The following is a 16,801-nucleotide window of genomic DNA, read 5'->3' on the forward strand; positions in this document are numbered from 1 at the left end:
TCCATTGAAGAGTGTTTGTCAAGCATAAACAAAGCCCTTGGTTCGAGTCCCAGCCTTTAATAATAATAATAATTAATAATAATAACAATACTCTTTCTCAAAAACAAAACGAAAAAAAGAAAACAAAAAAAAAAGAAAGAAAACAAAAGCACCACCACCACCAACAACAACAAAAACCACAAACCAAAACCAAACATACCAAAACAGGGTAGGTAAGTTAGCTTAGTGGGTAAAAGCTTAAAAGCCTTGCCCCAAACCTAATGATCTTTTGAGTCCTCAGTTCTCTGTGTTGGAAAGAGAAAGCTGACTTCAGCAAGTTGTCACCTGACCTCCACAAACATGGCAGAAACGCGCGCGCGCACGCGCACACACACACACACACACACACACACACACACACACAGTTTTTCTGAGCAAAACCAAAAAAAGTACAGAATTTTCACACAATACAGAATAATATTACCCTTCGCTTAAACATCTTTCGGTTATTAAGAAAGGGTAAAAGACGCTTTTAGTTATCAGCCCACACAAAAACCGACAGCAGATCTGGCCCGTGGCTGTGAGTTCTGCTGAGCGGAAACAAGCTTTATCATTTTGCCTGCTCTCCATCGGAACTAGAAGGGCAGCCACGTCTGTCTAGAGCTGAATGCTTACTCCTTGCCCGCCATGCTATGACAAAGAGGAAGGATCTAGGCCAGCTTGGGCATGCTTGAATGTGTGTGCGTGCCGCACGCTTGCAGGCATGCACACCACAGCAGCCACGTAGAGGCCAGAGGTACAGCTTTGCCGAGTTGGTTTACTCCTTCCACATTTCCGGTCAGAATTCTTAAAGATAAATAAATAAACCCAAACAGATACGGGAGGTGGAAACTCCCAAAGACTTGAGGCTATAGCTGTAACTTGTCTCGTGACTTGTAAAAGTTATCGGGACATGAACGCTTAACCACAATATTTCTTGGAACTAAGCAGAGCTCCCGACAAAGGGCAGAAGGCGGCTCAGAACTGCAGATGCCACTTTGAATGCAAGCTTCATATGGTCTCCGTGGGAGTCCCTAAAAACCAGCACTCTCCTCTGTGGGAGTTCCTCACTCCTAGGGTGATGGTTCTGTATTTAATTACACTGTATATTTTGTTCTCCAGCACTGGCATCCCGAAAGACCGAGACCCTGAAACGGGAAGAAATAGGAGTCACTTTCTACCCCCACTGATAAGGGCTATCCTCAACAGCCACACCACTGGCGCACACAGAAATTCCCTCTCTCCATTATTTATCTGGAATGTTCACTTTGAGTTATAGTACCGAAGGGGGGAAATACTCATTTAATGAAGAGAGAGTTTGGTCCAGTTTAAAAGCCATAATTTTGTATGCATGTCAGAAAAACACATAATCTGGACAATAAATTCACCCAGATAGACTGAGGGCCCACTTGCCACTGGAATCTGTTTTTCTTTTTAACATAATGAGGCGACATCCCTCTCCTTGGAGAGGAGAGTTCAATAGTTTAATTTTTGTTAACTGAGATCCCTTGTACGAAGGTAAATTACATTGCCTTTTCTATTACTATCTCTGTTAATTGTCAAGCAATCAGAGTTGATGCACTCATCCAAGACAGTGGAGAATTTCCCATAATGCTACAAAATAAAACCTGACAAAGCACAATAATCTTTAGTTTATTGATGTGCTACCAGGCTGTTGAAAACATCAGATCAGTAATGTGCTTTGGTTAGGAAATTGGGGTCTAGGGAGAAATATTGGGAGTTAAAAAGAGAACATCAGGGCTTACTGAAAAAATATATTAGGAGTTAAAAGGGGGGAAATGTTTGTGGTGGGAGTTTAGATTTTATGAAATAAAATAACACAGAGATCTTGAATTCTGTGAGATAACATATAGAGGGCGAACAGATGAACTTTGGACCAGTGGCCAAAAGAGATGTGTGTGTGTGTGTGTGTGTGTGTGTGTGTGTGTGTGTGTGTGTTTGTATTTGGGGATGTTAGTTTAATATAAATAGCACATAGAAATGCCAGGCTTCTACAACACACACACACACATACACACACACGCATTCACTCATGAGCATGAACTCACACACAGTACACACGCAAGCATGCACGAGAAGAGATTAATTAATTAATGAGAGCTCTCATGTAGTGATAGTTCATTTGTATTTTGATAGATAAAGCTTGCCTGAAGATTAGAGAGTCAAACAACCACACTGGTCAGCCATAGACACCAGGCAGTGGTGGGCACACAACTTTAATCCCAGTGGCCACACTAGTTCTCCATAGAGACTGGACGGTGGTGGTGTATGCCTTTAATCCAAGCCCTAGAGAGGAATGTAAGACAGGAGGAGACAGGCCTCTGCTCAGTCTCATTCAGAGGATTCTTGGAGGCAGGATCACCATTTCAGTATGAGGTAGAGGTAAAAGCCAGAGGTTAGCTGCTTTGCTTTTCGGAACTTCAGGCTGAACATCTCCCTCTGCCCCCCGCCAAAAAGATGTTTGTTTGTGTGTGTGTGTGTGTGTGTGTGTGTGTGTGTGTGTGTGTGAATCCTGTCACACTATGATTTAAAGGAAAAACTACATGGCTCTGGTTGTAATACTGAATGAATCAAACTGTGGCTTAAAAGAGTTAAAACTAAAATGAATGGGATGTTTTTCCAATCTCCTTCAAAATCGTAACTCCAACCCATAGGAAACCTAATATGATTGGAGTCTTGACGATTTTGAAGCCTCACACAATACTTCTGTGGAAGCTGGTTCTGTCTCAGCGATACCTTCCCTCTCTGCCCTGTACTCTTCCCTCCTTGGTTTTGATAAGGTATTCTGCCTCACACTTGTCAAGTGGTCACCGTTCCCAGGACTTGCAGCCACAGGTCTCAGCACAATGCTCTCTCTGTGAAGCTGAGAGCCATGAGGTTGACAACCAAGTGCCTCCTTCAAAGTACTTGAAGCGTGTAAGTTTCTATTTTAAATGTCTGACTTGTAGCCATGTTGACCTTAGGAATCAAGATCTGGGCTGTTATATCAGCGTTACCTCAGATTGGCAAATTTTAATTGCACAAGAAGCTAAACCCCTTGCCTGCTGTCTGTTCACCCAGAAGCCAGCGCTGAGATAATGTTGTAATCACACTCTAAGAGTCTTTACAACCAAAGGAGATCGTGAAAAACATTCTCCCATATGAGGAATAGGTGGATTCATGGTTACAAACACAAGCTAAATAATGACAGAAAAAGATAGTTTTGCTGACACTCTGGTACTGTTCGGTTTGTTGTTTTTTTTTTTTAAAAAAGAAAGGAATAAAAACAAATGGATTGAGTATAACTTTTTGAAGGCACTTGAGAAGTAGGGGTTATATGTGTAAGAGAGAGAGTGTGTGAGTGTGTGTATGAGAGAGAGAGAGAGGGGGGGGTTGGGAATCTCTACCTTGCAATAAAAGATGGCAGGGTGATAAATGAGTACTCTCAACTGAAATTGATGACTTCGTGTTCACATCCAGTTCATCCGGCAACCACACAGATGCCCTGCAATACCTTGAGGACTCTGGGGAGAAAACATCTCAGGTGGCCCCCATGCAGAGTCCCCTTCCATCACCCTTGGCTACCAAGATATACTGCAGTGTGTGCTCCAGACAGTAGGGAAAGGGCCATGCAAAAACTCACGATGTGTTTTTTTTCTATTTCAGGAATCCTTTAGAAAAATTATAGGAGCCTAAATGGCAAACACAAGTGGTTTTGTCTTCTCAATACTTGGACCTCTTTGTCCAAAGCTCTCAAGAGAGGAGGTACATACACTAGAACAATGAGGCTACACTGAGTCATCTAGACTCATCTTTGTACACACACCAGTCCAGCAAAACAGCACAATTTGGCTTTGGGCTGATTTTTTTTTGACATAATTGTAGATTAAATGAAACTCCCTAATTTACTCACAGGAATGGAGGGGACAGGCTACCTATATGCTTGAATTATAGTACTAGTACCTGAGGTGGAACCATTTCAGTCAGGCCTTCAGTTTGACACAACAGATATATCCTTATGATCAAATCCCACATATTGACAGTCAAAGAAATATTACCACCCCTGCAACAGAAACTATGAGAAACAGTTAACACTTTAAGGATTTCCCAAAAGGATTCAATGATATATAAATATCTTTAATTCTCAAGAAATATTATTTTTAGTGTCAAATAAGAACCTGAGAACACACAGTCCAAAAATGGACTGATTCTCTCAAATTCTCCCCCTCACCCCTGCCACCCAGGCTCAGAGATTCCTGCAGAAGAGAGGTGGAAAGATGTATGAGTCAGAGGGAATGGAAGACACCAAGGTGGTTTGCACAGGGCTGCACCAGATGGGGTTCCATTGCTGAGGGGGGAAGGGCACGCAAGCCCTTATTCCTAACCCTAAACCCAGCAGAAGACGGTCAAAAGAAAAAAAGCCCAATGGCATTTTTGTATGTTCTTTGTCTTATAATACTTGGTCAGGGCTTCCTTTCTTCCTTCCTTCTGAAAAGTTTTTGTGTCTCAATAAACTTCTCCACCAGCACAATAATCCAAATCAGACCAAATCAAACCAAATTAGAAAAAGCCCAGGTTTAATGGATACTAGTGCTCCCAGGTGGCCTTCCAGGCCCTCAGCGAGGAGATGGGGAAACCACGTGTTTGTTCTCTGAGGGGCAGTTTAAATACCCTGTGGGAGTGGTCCCGAGCATCTCTGGGGAGGGGTCATTGTTTTGTGGGCTTTCTCAGATGTGGAGTCTGGACTAAAGCAACTCTTCAGGCTAGGAGGCTTGGAATGGAACTTTCCACCCAAACATTCCAGATTCTTTGGGTATATGGATGCCAGGGGCTGAAATGAAGCCTTAATCCAAACACCTTCCTTCCTTTCTTTCTTACAGGTCTTTTATGTATGTATATATTATGGTTTCTGTGTTGTGTTTTTATGGGATTCCTTCTGTGTGAATGTGTATATCTCTGCATTTGTGAATATTTCTTGGACTTTTCTTTGGCTTTTTTTATTCTGTTTGCTTTGTCCTGCTTTTGATTTTTTTATCTTAGTAAGTTATTTATCTCACAATAGTTATCATAGTAAATCTAATATTTTTGAGATGACTGTTTTCTAATGAGAGAGAAAAGGAAAGGCATGGATTTGGATGGGAAGTAATGTGAAGAGGATCTAGCAGGAGCTGAAGGAAGGAGTAAATGAATTAGAATCATTTATATGAAAAAATTTATTTTCAATCAAAAAGAGAAAAAAGAATATGTTTAATATTTTATAGAAAGAAAATTTGCATCTTGAAAAAACTATTTATTATGAAGCAGAGAATAGAGATTTTATTAAAGATATTTTAATATAGGCTTAAGCAGGAAAGTTAGGAAGAAATAAAAGGTAATTAGAAGAAAACCACATGTGCCCAAATGTGGGTATGAGGACAGTGAAACTGTTAAGAGGACATTTGTCACTTAAGGATCTCTAACTCTCAAAGGGGACTCAGCTGTCCCCCTCAGCAGTGTGCAAAGGGCCTTCTCACGGCTTGTGGGGAATTATCAGATAGGTCATCAATAAGACATTTGTAGTTTTAAATGTGCTTAAAAATCTGTGTTCTATGTGTTAACAGTAACAATGATAATAATAATTCTGAATGTGTGCCAGCTAATTTTTGTGTTATGCCTTTTATTTTTGAGACGATCTTTTCTTTATTTAATTACATGCTGAAGTCCCTTCCCCAGTTATTTCATGCTCTAGTGCAATGTGATGTTTGAAGTAACTGCAGGATATTCTAATGCATGCTACTGCAAATTTTGTTGCGTCATTATTTATGGTTATCCTTATGCTCTTGCGTCTCACTTATTTTTCACTTTTTTTTTACTTTTGAAAACAATCCTATTTTACATACCAATCCCAGCTCCCTCTCCCATCCATGCTCCTACTCCTCCCATTTTCTCCCCATGCCCCATCTATTCCTCAGAGAGGGTGAAGTGAGGCCTCCCATGGGAAGTCAACAAATTCTGTCATATCACTTGACATAAAACCAAAGCCCTCCCCCTATATCTAGGCTGAGCAAGGTATCCCTCCTTAGGAAATGGGCTCCAAAGGGCCATTTCATGCACTAGGGATAAATACTGGTTCCACTGCTAGTGGTCCTACCACCTGCCCATGCCACACAACTGTCACCCTCACTCAGAGGGCCTACTTTGATCTTATGCTGATTCCTCAGCTGTCAACCCAGGGTCAGTGAGCTCCCACTAGCTTGAGTCAGCTGTTTCTGTGGGTATCCCCATCACGGTCTTGACCCCTTTGCTTGTAATGTGGCTCCTCCCTCTCTATGACTGGACTCCAGGAGTTCAGCCCAGTGCTTAGCTGGAGATCTGTGCATCTGCTTCCATCAGTTACTAAGTGACGGTTCTATGATGACAATTAAGTTGGTCATCAATCTGATTATAGGGGAAGTGTAGTTTAGGTACACTCTTCACTATTACTTAGTTTGTTAACTGGGGTCATTCTTGTGGTTTCCTGGGAGTTCCCCTAGTGCCTGGTTTCTTGCTAACCTCACAAAAGCACCCTCTTTCAAGGTATCTCTGCCCTTGCTCTCTCTCTCTGTCCTTTACCCAACCCATTCTAGACCCCTCAGGTTCTTATTCTCACTCCCCTTCTTTCCTTCCCACACCCGTACCAGTCTCTCCCCTCCCCACAAGCTGCCAATTTTTTAATTCAAGGTGCTCTGTTGTCCAGATAGCATCTTCTTTGAATAGCATCTTCCATTTGTCTGAAAACAATCGTCACAACCCTGACCTCTGGGCCTTAGCTCTGTAACTTGTGCTCACCTGCTACAAGAAACTCTCTGTAGTACATCCTGGAATGTAAAGCTACCAGACATTAATGTCAGAGTCTGATGCCACCTCCTCCAGTAAGGTTGAATGACGGTCATGACTTCATCCCTTTACTGTAAGCAATACTCCTGTATCTAGGCTGAACATGCTTACATGGACATGCATCTAGAAATATAGACTCTACCCAAAGAAAATTATAAAGCATGTGCCGTTGCCAAAGTCTGTAATTACTTGCAACCTAGGGCTTAGTCTTTTAGTTGGCAAAGCAGCTTTGCCTCTTTGCCTCCACCTTCCCTGATAAGTATGGAAATCACCACTTGTTTTCACTATTAAAAATCCACATTATTTATGCCTTCTGATAGGGAAGGTCATACCACCTAGAAGTCCTCCTGGAACAAAGAAGCTTTCAAAAATGTGAATTGATTTACCATTGAAATAAGGACTTAATCAAAGCATGTAGTATAACAGTCAAGTCTGAATATTGCTTTGTCTCTGACATTGGTTGAGTTTAGTAATGGATTCCTTGGCATACGGTGGACACTCTGGTCTCTGATAGGCCAAAACACTACTCATGCATTCCTTATTTTAGGATGGAGTTGAATTGATTGTCCCAAGCTTGCTGGTGCACCTCAGGCTACAAGGTAGATATGCTGGTGAGATGGGCAGCTCCAGTGTCACCAGGGGTGAGATGGGCATCCCCAGTGTCACAGAGGAAGCTTTACATGCTGATCTAATTGGCCAGCCATCAAGTGAGGCAGCAGGCACAGAGCTAAACTATGTTAGGATGCTTTCAAAGTATTCTTCATTTTCTCCTTAAACTTTGACAAAAGCTGAGAACACCAAACTGAGTTCCTGCCTGTCATTTCCAGGACTCCACTGAGCATACCCAGATTGTTTCCGTCCACCCGCTTAACCTTTGAACATGTGTTCCAGCATCTGGAGCTAAGCATGCCTAAATATATGTTCACCATGTTTCTTGAACTATGATATTAATGTGATAATTCTCAGGGATGTACTCTTTTATAAAGGTTTTATTAGCATATGCTAATAGTCATAGGTGTCAGTATCACAGTTTCATACGTGTATATAATATTTTGTTCATATCCACACACACTCACATTATACCCCTTTGTGTTCTTGCCACTCGTGTTATTTCTGCTCCTCTTCCCAGCTAGTTTGTCTTCTATATTCATGTCTGTACGTGTGTGTGCGTGCGTGTGTGTGTGTGTGTGTGTGTGTGTGTGTGTGTGTGTGAGAGAGAGAGAGAGAGAGAGAGAGAGAGAGAGAGAGAGAGAGAGAGCTGCACAGCCCAATGAGTTTCCTGGGGCATTTGTACTATCACTGGGTATATTTAAGACTATGTGTCCCTTTAAAGTACATATATGCACTTTTCGTTATGCACGTGCAAGGATTCGACAAGCAAAATACCCATGATTCCTTCAATTAAGGATGGCGTTGCTTTAGAATTAACTCTTGGGACTGCCTTACCTGATGAAAAGAGGACATGTTTCTTTCTGTGGTGGCGGTGCTTGCGTTGGCTTTGCTCATATCAAGAGGCAAATGCACTGTATTTGACTAAGAGTTTTGTTGTTGTTTGTTTGTTAAGCAGAGCGAATGCTGATTTATTAAGAAAAAGAGAAACCTTCCCAAGAGTAGGAGGAATTCCATGGGAGAACCATATCTGCTTACAGCTTTCAAGTGGTGGAACAGAACAGCTAAGCCCAAGCCAATCTGATGGCGTCACTACACTGCTATGTCCAATCTGATGGTGTCACTACACAGCTAAAGTGGTGTCCTTTGCTCACTGGGAAGTTTAAAGTCACGTGGACTCACCCAACCCTGAAGCACCTCCTAGGCCATCAAAGGACTCCAGGCCCTGCCACCTAGTATACCACCATTCCTAACGAAGCAGACACTTGAAGAAGTGGGAAAGCAAACCGAGGGGAAAGCAAGGTGCATTCCTATGGACCTTATGACTCCTTTGCTGCCTGATACCAGGGTATCCTCTTTTGCCTGAATTGTGATCAAATGGTTGTCCAACATTGTTTTCAGTGGTAAAGCCATCTTGTAGAAGTTCCCTATTTACAAGCACACAATTGCTCAGCTCCCATCATTAAACCTGGCTCCTATCTCCATTTCAGTTCCTTTTGGGATCCAGTCTCAGAGTCCAGAACTCCAGAAGGAAGGTGCAATCTTATAGTAATACCTCTAAGCTATGCAGCTAAAACAAGCCACTTAAACAGGGTCAATCTTCCTCAGCTTCCTCTCTCCTCTCTTGACATTCCGCTCGTCTCACGCCAAGGTAAAGACTTGTTCATGTATATATGCATGTGACTTGATTGAATATTCCTCATAACACTGACACGATTCCCAAGCAAGCACCTTCTTACCAACCTCCCAGAATCCCCTTCCCAGGCGGGAATGACTTTGAGGGTCCAATACTGAAGAGCCTGGGGATTTGTTCAGAAGGGAGGAGGTTCACTTCCACCCTACACAAATATTCTGGGCTTTCTTCTTTCACAAATCTTGGATTTTGTTTTGCAGAAAGAGTCAGAACTGAATCAAAGAAATTCAAGAAGATAAAATCACTGTTATATGCATGGAATCTTCAACCGGGTGTCTGCCCAGTGAGTTGAAATCATGTACAGTTATACCCAGGAAGTACAACCGGACTATGTAAAATTGTTTATTCCTTGTATTGAATAAAATAATAAATTATGTGAGTAGTTCTATTATCTATCCTTAACTGAAACATACAGTGCCTGTCCTGGTCCTTCAAAAAGCTTGTTAATATGCAGTCACCTGGTACAACTGCTAAGTTTTTAAAGGTCACCCATGTTTTATTCATAAAGGGTGGTTTTCTGGAAGGGAGAAAGGTTACAATGTCATGTAATACCATATTCTGATAGAGGCTTTGCTTTCCCAGATACATTTGAATGGATTGCTGGCGGAAAGAGTGAGATTTGGGGGGCAGGATGTGAACTGTTACAGAGATAACAATAAACTTTATTTGGACCAAAGGATCTTTAAAACAAGTGGAAAGGCTTATTTTTATGTTCTAAATATCAAGTAGTCATGGAAACTCGTGCTGCCTATACAAATATTTGATTATCTTTTCAGGGCAGGTGTTTGCAGATAACTAGTTCTCCATCCCCTGGGAGGTAACTGTGGCCATGTGAACAGTCCCCTGCAGATAAACACGAGTTCCGGTGCTCGATGCCACTCCAAACAGGGGTGCTCCTCTGGCAAGGTGTGCACTACTAACTTCCTGTATCTGCATCCTGGGACCTAGGGAGAAAAATGTTTTACCTAAGTAGGCTGCTTCTGGAGTCATGGAGTTACTGCTCGAAGATCCATTGACCGTCACCTCAGAGATTTGCAAGATGGCGTTTGCATGAAGAAGAAATGAGTGCTTGTTGTTTTGAGACATACAATTTTAAAGTTCTTAATGCAGTGTGTCATTGCCTTCTCCTTACAGAGATATCGGTCAAGATACATACTTTACCCACCAGAAAACCCCAGAGATTTCCTTCATGGCTGAGCCTAATCAGTCAAAGGAGACTCAAAGATCTTCTACCTCACTGTATTAATTTAGTTTTACAAAGCCAAGACACCTTATGAAAACAGAGTGAAAGAAAAGGAACTTATGTATTTTGTTCTTAGTCCAAAGATACTTGTATAGCATATATTTTATGAGGGATTTGGCAGTTTTAAACTTCCATTGAGCTAATCTACACTTTTCTATTGAAGACAACAGTTTATTCCCAGTGAGAAGGTTCCTTTACGTTCCTCAAACATTCCCAAACTGAACAAGACAAACATAAACTCATTTCCTCTTTCTTTGGGCCATACCATTTGTGATCACACACTTGACTCTGTCAAAGGTATTTCCTAAGTTACAGCTCTAGAAAGATTTGATTCTAGCAGAATAAATGCCCCTTCCCACCTGTGCCTTGGCAATAAGGTCAAAAACATCATTAAAACATCCACAAGTTCAGAAGGCGATGGAAAGAGACTAAAAGAAAAAGGAGGGCTGTTTCTTTTATAATCAAATGTTAGAACTAAAACACTGCCACGATGATCCCATTTGATTACTTAGAAGCTGCTGGGATATAGTGTCTTCTAGACCTAACAGAGGAGCTGTACCTGTGAAACCTCAGCAGTATGGCTGCCTAAAAAGGACCTGCATAATGAAAACATTGATTGACATGGGAATGTGGATGAATGAAAATTTACAAGGAAGAGCCACAGACAATCAATGGATGCTGAGAAAAGGAGAATCAGATTTCTTCATTGAGGAGCCCCTTGATTCAATTCCAAGTGGTCAGCTCTAAACAGATGCACAAATAATCAGCACTAAAAGGACACAGTAGGGTGTGTGTGTGTGTGTTTGTGTGTGTGTATTTATGTGTAAGCGTGTGTTATGTGAATGTGTATGATGAGTGTGAGTGTATGAGTGTGTACGTGTGAGACAATAAGAATTAAAAAACAAGTTTCAAACTTGAGAGAAAATGAGGGTTATGGGAATAGTAAGAGGGGAAGAGGGAGGAGTGGAAATGAACTTCTCAAAAAATTAATTAAAAGGAGAAGATGCCATAACTAGCCCAGCAGACCTTGGAGGGGAAGAAGGGACTGTAGGGGAGGTAGCATTCTGGAGGTGAGAGGTGACAATCTGTCACAAATGTATGAGTTTTCTAAAAAGGGAAAGAACAGGGGTGATGTTTCATCTAACTCAAATTGCATGAGTACCTGCCATGCTAAGTTGATTCTGTGCTATTTTAAAACATTTTATTCGAGTGTGGTATGCGCCTCTGCACTTGTGACTGCATGGTTGTATGTGTATATGGTTTTCTTAACCATCGTATTATAGCTACGAGTTGGACCAAGGATCTGACCACTTGACACTTTTTCTCTCCCACTGTAAATATCCGTGTCTTTCAGCTGGTGGTGCAGCCATGGGATGGTGAGCACAGGTGGTGCATGAGCCTTCTTACTTGACTGGACTCCCTGCCCTTCTCTTGCACTGCAGCACAAACTAGAAGGAGCCAGGGGTCCCTGGGCATTGTTCAAAGGAGAGGACTGCCTGATCTGCATCAAATTGTGACTCAAGTCAGTAATTAATCTTCATTATGTTAATCTCCAGACACCTATTCTAATTCAGAGGGAGCATACAAGCACCTGTAGTGAATGCCCTTTGTCAATACTTAACAAAGCAAGGCACTTATATTTCTGGAAAAGACACACTGATATCCAATATTGATTGAAAACTTGGCCTTAGTAGACTCTCTCCCAAGTTCCTGTATTCACTAAGCCACAGAATGCTCACAAAATACAAGGTCAAGAATGTGATTTCATTTTAAACATAGGAAGAAAGCTTAAGAAGGAAATCACTGTTGGATGAACAATGCAGACGTTTGGACCATTTACTGCCAATAAATTGTTTGAACTTCAGTAAAATCCCAAGAAAATGACTGATGCTGATTTGCTCCAGACAAGAGAAGGGATGATTCTGAAGGACAGAGAGAAAGGACCAGAGCTTCAGAGAGCAAGGAAAAGTGAATGGGCAGTGAGGAAGGAAGAGGGCACTGCTAGGAGCAGCATGCTGTAGGGCTTCTCCTTCACTGTTCCTTAGAACTGCTTGCTCCTAAATCTCTGTCACCAATAATCAGCACTAAAAGGACACAGTAGGGTGTGTGTGTGTGTTTGTGTGTGTGTATTTACACACACACCCTCCCACCCTCTGTCCCTCCCTCCTCTCTCCTTCTCTCTCTCTCTCTCTCTCTCTCTCTCTCTCTGTATGTGGGATGTGTGTGTGTTTGTTTGTGTTGCTTTAGGCATGTGTGAGTAGAGTATATGTTTGTGTGTGTGTTGAACATATTGTATATATGTGTATAAATATGGGGTTAAAATGGAGGTAATTACATGTCATTCCAATTTGTGTTCACATTTCCTAACAAACACATGTACATATGTCTAAGTGCATGTGTGCACATATGTATTTGTATATGTATATAGTGGCATGTTAAATTAAATTGATTTGTAACTTATCAATCGTTTCTATAGGGAAGTAAAACTTTCTAGATAACTGGAGAGCACTCACTGCTAGTCTAGGAAATAATAAAAAATAAAGTGAATGTTGAGATACTCAGGTCTATTAGAAAAGAGAGAAAGGTGAAATTAAGGTTGCAGGAAATGGGAATACTAAATTCTGCAAATATTGGTGATGCCAAATTAGAGAGGCAGAGCTGTATTGAAGCTTAAGGAGCATATTGGGTACTAGCTAAACTTCTTAGGGTAGAAGTGACTATTTCCTCTTAAACAACTTAAAACTGGGCCTGTTTTGGAAGGGAAAACTCAATCTCTATATATGATTCCTTTCACACCCAAAGCAACACATTCTCTCAATTTGAATTAACAAAAACCAGATGCAGTTTCTTGAAAAGGACCCCACTTTCTCTCGAGCCCCATTTCCCTCCTCTAATGAAGCAGAAAGGTGTCCACTGTGAGATCATGGGCCTTGAAGTGAAACTTGAATTGTAAGGACACTGCAGACGGCTAAGCCCGGCAGGTGACATAATAATGCAAAATATATTGATTTCCAGGACAGAATTTCATTTGCGGCTATTGCTGCTATTGTGTTTTGAGAATATATAGCAATAAATAATTTAACCATGCTGCTATTCAGAGGCTTAGCCCAACGAATGCAGGAACACAAGGCGAATGACTTGGGTGTGGCACTTGTTATATGTCTCTGTGCGGTAAGCACCAGTGAGATCAGTCGTCTGACAGTTAATATACAACGTGCAACTTTAGCTTATCCCAGTTTGCTTTCCTCCAGGAAGCAGAGGAGAGTGCCTAGTTTAGTCCATTCCAATATTTGTTTTGAATTTACTGATAAGAGAGAGCTGGAAACTTAGATATTTGAGTTTTTCCTAAAGGAAATGGTGTCCAAATTCACGCATGTTCTCGACACTTCCCCCATGCATACAATAAGAAAGGGTCAATTTTCTTTACGTGGGTGGCTCTCAACCTTCCTAATGATGTGACCTTTTAATACAGTTCCTCATGTTGTGGTGACCACCAACATAAAATTATTTCCTGCCTCTTGATAACTGTAATTTTGCTACTGTTATGAATTTTAATGTAAATATCTGATATACAGGATGGTCTTAGGTGACCCTTATGAAAAGATTGTTTAATCCCCAAAGGGGTAGTGACCCACAGATTGAAAACCCCTTCCATATAAGTCGTTTCTATAGTGACCACGTGTGCTTGAGGTGCCTCTGCCCGTGCTTATGTGTATAAATGCCTTACCACATATAGACTGGGAAGAGGAAGGAAGGACCCAGCTTCAACATCATCAAATAGCCCTCTGTATGACCATTTGCTCTTCAGATTCATCTCCAAATTAAACATGCCAAATCACCTCACAGAGAAGGTCAAGGGTCAACACTGAGAGAATTTTCTGTGCTGTTTAGATGAAGCAGGAAGAACTGTGGAGAACTGGACTTCGGGTACAGTAAGCTAGTTACAGGGATTTGGAAGAGGGAAGCCCCATTCAGCTTGCACTTTCATGAGTGAGGTGGATGGCTTGGAATATATGAAAACTCATAGCTATGGGGCTGTGGAGAAGACTGGGCTGGAGGAGGGCTTATTGAGCAAGCATGAGAATGGAAGTTTGGACTTTAGCTCTTTTGTTAAAGCGTATAGAGTATCTGTAACCTGAGCACAGGATATCAAAGAGACAAATTTCCTAGAACCCACTGTCCTGCCAGCCTTACCCACACCCTAAGCGCCAGTCTCAGAGAGAGAGAGAGAGAGAGACAGAGACCCTATCTCAAAATAAGACAGAGTGTTACTGGATGGTGGTGGCGCACTCCTTTAATCCCAGCATTCAGAAGGCAGAGGCAGGCGGATCTCTGAGGTTGGGGCCAGCCTGGTCTACATAGTGAGTTCCTAGGCAGCCATGGCTGCACAGACTAACTCTATCTCGAAAAAAAAAAAGAAAGGAAAAAAGAAATAAAGAAAGAGAAAAAGAAAGAAAGGATGGAGGGAGGAAAGGAAAGAAGGGAGGGAGGGAGAGAGGGAGAGAAGGAGGAAGGAAGGAAGGACGAGTCTAAGGAAGACACTGGCATAAAATCTCCAATCTCAGCACATGTGCACATACACAAACGTATATAAACCAAATTAGTAAAACCTGTAGCTAGGAAAAAGGACTGAGAACAGGCCCACAGGTAAACAAATGTTCATATGTGTTCTCAGGGAAACAATCAAAAACAAGGTCGGGCCTGGGCATATGAATTATATGACCTCATATCGCCAGTTGAAATTAAAATAAAATGCTAACATTTAAAAGCATGTATGTGTAAGCGTATGTGTGTCACGTGCACACACAGGTTGGACAATTTTTATCATTTGAAAAGTTTTGATAAATTGAATAAAGCTGACCTTTCAGGTCTAGGGCAATAATTCGATGGCAATGCATTCTCTCCAGTGCGTAAGATCCTGAATTGTTCAAATCACACGACTATAAGAACAAAGTAACACAATGGAGCTTATATGTCTTCTCCCATTTTGTGGGCCAAGTTTGCCTACACATATGTGCTAATTTTTAGTCTTTAGAAGCAAAAAAACAAAGCAATTTCCCCTCCTAAGTTATTATGCCATTATTATTTTTATCGTCTTTTTCTAATACATTACCTAAAATGCATCTAAGAAGATGATTTAATTACTTTATCAAATCCCCAAGTCTCTTATAAGTTCTTACCACAAAAAACTGCCAGATGAAACCCAGGGTGAACAGTGTTAGGAATATTTTGATTCGGCTTGATTGGGAATTTTTGTGTCGGCAGGGAGCTCGCGTTAAGAAATATTCCTAACAGACAGCGGTTGGAGAAGTGGCTCATTGTGAAGCTCAGAGCCCAGATACTTGCAACCCAGTCAAAGCTGGATTGCATGATAGTCCACCAATAACTCCGGTGTTTAGGAGGCAGAGACAGGGATTCCTGAACCAAACTGGCTAGCAAGATTTGGTGGAATAGCATGTTCCCACTTCAAGAAAAGGTCCTAACTCAATAACACAGGGTGCCGAACAATTCAAAAAGACACTAGACATCAGCTTCACACCTGTAAGCACAGGGACACATATGTTCATACACTCCAAATCTATATGTGCACACACAAGTCTACCACATACACATATTTGCCATATATAAACCCTAATGGACGGTTAGGAAAGATATGTGCTAACTACCTGGCAAACACACACCTGGAAGAATCAATCACAAGCCCATAGTGACCATAATGGAATGGAAGTCCTAGAAATGAACCTTCATAGCATAGACCAGTAGAACCCTGGGCCCTGTTTTTCCTGTTTGCTTTGTAACTTTGCATTCCTAAGATGTTTCAGATGTTTAAGATGTTCTGTGGACTTAGTAGATGTGTGGCTCTTTGGGTTCTAGATTTTTCTCTGAGAATAGTGGTCCTGTAGAAGGTAAAGATTTGGCTTCTCAATGTAGAGGTTTCAAGCAAGAACTATTTCTTCATCTTGGTAATGGTATGAAGGGAAGATGCAGTCTACAGTATGCAAAGAGAAAGCCAACACCTGGCTTTGTGTGTCCTCTGCTCTCCTTCTCTGGAGAACATGACTATTAAGGACTCAAAGTCACCAAGTTATACACTGTAGACCACGGCTTTAACCCCCTGGCTAACAGAAGTCACTAACATAAAGGGATGGACTGACAGCTACCATGGAGCTGAACCTACTTCAGTGCTTCCTCCCTTCTAAACTAACACAGCTTATGCAGTGTGAATGTCACCTGAAGAAGGTTGTTCTTTCTCTTTCTGTTTTGTTTTGTTTGTTTGCTGACTTTTTCCCACTATCTGACTGTATAAGGAATTATTTGACCTTTCAAGAATTTACTGTATGGAAAATTTTCATGTCTAGATTTGGTAAACCAGTCCACTTGAG

Source organism: Microtus oregoni, unplaced genomic scaffold (assembly GCF_018167655.1).
Source record: "Microtus oregoni isolate MIOR12 unplaced genomic scaffold, Mior012 000000F_ref0000247, whole genome shotgun sequence".
Classification (NCBI taxonomy): Eukaryota; Metazoa; Chordata; class Mammalia; order Rodentia; family Cricetidae; genus Microtus; species Microtus oregoni.